General features: G+C 36.6%; 1 pseudogene; it reads right to left on the bottom strand.

Moving 5' to 3' along the window:
- Positions 1–1,151: 1,151 nt before the first annotated feature.
- On the bottom strand, positions 1,152–1,897 carry LOC102858076 (annotated as a pseudogene).
- Between the last annotated feature and the right edge of the window lie 2,639 nt (positions 1,898–4,536).

Here is a 4,536-nt window from a genome sequence, read left to right as displayed (position 1 = left end):
GAGCCTTTTAATCTATGAGAGAATAGATCTCTGTTTGTTAAAGTCCTCCATTGAGGAGATTGCTATTATAGCAGCACTCAGTGATTAAGACAGATAGCTTGGAGAATTTTTCAGCTGGAAAAAAAGTCCTACCAGGGTTTTTTAAAACGCTATACTTTAGGATATTTTCATACTATAAAATATTTATTTTTTTTCTATATGTACAATTGGAAGGAGGAGTGGCATCCACTTCCATAATAGCTTGCCTCCGGAAACCCTATAAACCTGGAGAGAGGATGAAAGGCACCCAAGTATTTAGGACTCTCCTTCATGGGGTCGCTATGAGTCGCCTGCGACTCAATGACACTTAACAACGACAACAACATATGTACAATGATTATTATAAAAAATGGAATAAAGGGCAAGAGAGTGAAACAGAGTAGGCGAAAGAAAGTTAACAGAGTGCTTTGCAAGTATTGTGTTTGGTTTTTATTTTTCCTGAAATTTTCCCAGCCTTTTAACTATGCAATTTAAACATATATTGTTCATTCTTCAGTTAGAATTTTAATTAATAATTAGTGTAAGAAAGCAACAAATATGTGTCAAATGAAGCAAGCCCTTCAAATAGGTTGTGGAGGGAAAATCTTTTTTGCATCTTTTAGACAACAATCAGTATCATTTTAAAAAGTATTTTCCAATTTATATTAAAAGAGAAAAATCCACACTAATCAGTATAGTTTTGGTACTTTAGCCAATTGTATACTAATTCTTTTTTAAAATATTAAGACTTTATAAATCTTCTTTGTTGTTGTACAGAAAGTAAAAATGCTGATACAATCTCAGAAATTGGTAGCCACAAATGGTTAATGCTCTTTGATCACAGCTATCCATGCTACAGCAAGAGTCATACGCAAAAGCCTAACAATGCTTACACATTTTGTTGGGGCAAAGTCCCCACACTTGGTGATGGAATTCCAAGAGGGAATAAACAGGAAGGTGAAATGTCACAGGAACCATTCTTTGGCCCTTTGGATGGTTGGGTGTCCTGTAGTTTGTATCACAGCTACTTTTTAAAAGAACGAACAAACAAAAAAACCTAAAAAAACCCCAACCAGTTACCAAATCCATATGAGCAGTCCAACCAATATTGAACAGTTCTTTTTTTCCTTGGGTCATTTGGGGTTTTCTCTCTTCATCTTGTCACCTTCCCCACTTTCTTCCTCATTTTCATCCCCATCTTCATCAGATTCATCATGGCCAAATTCTTTGTCCTCTCTGATGATTTTATCTTCATCTTCTTCCCCTTCTGTATCTTCTTCATCCTTTTTTTCATGAAAACCATCCTCCTCATCCTCTCCTTCATTCTTCTCTTCATCGTCCACACCATCCACCTCAACATCTGAGTCAGGTCCTCTTGGTTATAGGTATCCAGGAGGTCAGCTGGTCAGGAAGATGCTGTCTTGGTAATCATTCAAGTTGGTAACCTCACAATTAAACAGACTCAGGCTTTTAATATTCTCCAATTTTGTCAAGGATTCCAAGGTTTGCTCTTCAGTTTATTTCCACTCAAGTTTAAGTGCGTGAGATTTGGAAGTGTTTCTGCTAACATGTTCAGATCTTCAAAGATTCCATTTTCGCTGAGCTCAAACTTTTCCATTTTGGTAAATTGGGGAGATTTGAAAATGAAATCAAGCCTACATTTATTAAACGGAGGAACTCTAAGTTCACAAAATCAAAAAGTTCCCAGACAGCTACCAGTATCTGATTCCTCAGCTCCAGATAAACCCTACATAATCCACTCTTCCCCCTCTCTTCAAACTTTACTTTCTGTGGAGGAGGCTTTCTATGGAAGAGGCCTTCAGCCTGCACAGCAAAGGCATTCTGCGGGATGTTGAAGCCAGAGGTAGCAAAGGAGCCCCTGGAGCCAAGTTACTCATGGGAATAGAGAGAAACCGTGGAAAGAAACAGGGCTGGACCTACTAACTTTTTACAGATTTGTTACCAAGAGCTTTATACAAATACCAGAACCAATTGCTTACAGTTTCAAGTCACCTCCAAATCATGGTGACCGGTTGTGTGTGAGAATAAAATTATGCTCCTCTGGGTATTCAGTGATCAGTTTTTTAAAAAGTATACTGCCAGACTGTTTTCTGAGGTGGCTTTGAGTGGACTGGAACTTCCAACCTTTTGGTTAGTAGCTAAATGTTTTAAATTTTTTACTACCCTGAGACAGGCACACATGAGTTATTATTGTTGTGGGGTCACATGGCTATAGCTGCAACTCATAGTGCCTCTTTCTATAACAATCAGCGCAAAATCCTGCTCAAAAATGCTATTTTTCATATACCTATTATTACAATGATTATGTCAGTTCCTTTTTTTCAGAGCATTCCTCATTTTCTGTGACGCACTACTTTTGCAAGTATGATGTCCTTCTCTGGAACTGGTCCCTCTTGAGAACCTCCTTAAGTTATGTGAGCAAAATCTCACCATTCTTGCTTCTAAAGGAGCTCTATGGTATCACAAATTAGTTTCTTCTTTTATGATTTCATGAACTCTTCAATATTTTTCACCAACACCACTATTAAAAAGCACAGACATCAATTCTTTTTATCTTCCTTATTCATTGTTCAGCTTTCACAAGCGTGAAAAGTAAGTGAAAATACTGTAGGTGAAGTTATGCATTCTTCTGTCTTTAAGGTGATATCCTTGGTTTTTTGCACTTGAAAGAAGTCTGTGGCAGCAGATTTGTCCATTAAAACATGGACGTTCAGAGAAATAAGGTAAAAGAACTTCTTAATACAACTATTCAACATAACAGGGCAATTTTTATACAGTTATAATTTCAACATGTTAAAGTGAGTTAGATATGTGATGAAAAATTAATTATTCTCTTGCTAAATTAAAACAGCCTGCACTAGCTTAAGAGTTTGGTTCTCAACCATATTAAACCATTTACTAGGTGAAGTAGTTATTGGCTCAGTTACTATGAACCAGTCTCACACATGCTCTCTTAACTTTTTTCTGGTTCTTACTAATGACATATTTAGGTAAGATTAGACCTTAGAGGTACACAGAAGGTGGAAAACAATAAACATAATCTGTAGATATTAGAGAATGACCTGTCAGGTAAGAGCTGTAATTGTAATTATCATCAAAGACATTAGGTATTCTATCATTTTTTACTGTAAAAAATATTGAGGAAACAGTTAAAAATATTTAAATTTTTATTGCTACAGTTACATTCCATTAGAATTGACTTTCATGGACACTATTATTCTGGGAGAGGAAATCAATCTCATAGTGGATTGAAAGCATGAATACATTGATAGCAAAATTTTTGCTTTGAAACTTATGCTATATTGTTTCTCTTTATTTGCACTAAGAACAGGACATGATCTTGATGAAATTCTGCAACAAATTCCCTATTTTCTATCCACATTCAAAATCACAGCTGATGTTTTAAATTATTTCTTTTCACATTTTATCTCTGATTCCATACTTAATAAAACTTAAAATTTGTATAGTCATGGAAAACTTAGCTGTTGGCACATTTAAGGTATTATAAATGGTGAGTGAATGAAATCCAGAAAGGTATGACTAACTCAAAATAAGTGCAGACATAAAGTTGTCCTTGTTGTTATTGTTATGTGGCATTGAGTCACCTGTGACTCGTAGTGACCCTGTGTACACTAGCTCTGAACCTCGCCCCATCTTAAGTCAATCACATTGTCTCTGACATACCTAATCTCATTTATCAAGTCACTGAATCAATCCACCTCATCTTGGATCTTCCTCTTCAGCACTGTCCCTCTAATCCCTCAAAGCATCATGTCCTTCTCCAAAGACTGGTCCCTCCTGACCATGAGTCCAAAGCATGTGAGAAAAAGTACCTTTCCTTACAGAAAGCAGCTTGGTTTCACTCTCTCCAAGCTAGGCCTATTTGTTCTCCCAGCAGTACAGGGTATATGCAACACTATTCTCCAGCACCACAACTCAAAGGCAATCTGTATTGAAGACTACAGTCTTTGACCTTCTTCAGCAAATGCCTCAAACGTCAGACAAATCTTGCTGAAAATTATTAAATAAATGACTGGAACAGTACATCTGCAAAGAACTGGCATACGTTCAAGCTGGGTTTAGAAGAGGCTGTGGTACTAGGGACATCATAGCCAACTTTATATGTATCTTGGGCAAAAGCATAGAGTTCCAGAGAAATTACTATTTGTGTTTCACTGACTATGCAAAGACGTTTGGCTGTGTGGGTTTTCTAGAAGTAAAAGGGAAAATCCTGGAAAGATAGAGGTGACACCTGCAGGTGTATTTCTATGTGAGAGAACAAATGAAGAAATGATGTGGGCTCATTTAGAGGAACTAGACTAAGGTAGGAATATGTAGAGTCCATCCATGGTAACAAATTACAAATATAGTATGTAAATAGGTACTGATATAGAGATTGATTACTTTTTTCCTTTGAAAGTAAGTGTGATTGTGTGTGTGTATGTGTTTGTCCAGCTATAATAACTAAATGTTTTAAGATCCAGCTCCTCTTTCCCC

The sequence above is a fragment of the Elephantulus edwardii genome, unplaced genomic scaffold (genome assembly GCF_000299155.1).
Source record: "Elephantulus edwardii isolate Elephantulus edwardi_28Jun2011 unplaced genomic scaffold, EleEdw1.0 scaffold00439, whole genome shotgun sequence".
In the NCBI taxonomy this organism is placed as follows: domain Eukaryota; kingdom Metazoa; phylum Chordata; class Mammalia; order Macroscelidea; family Macroscelididae; genus Elephantulus; species Elephantulus edwardii.
Note: the sequence above shows the minus strand (reverse complement) of the source record. Positions and strands in the feature narration are given on the sequence as shown.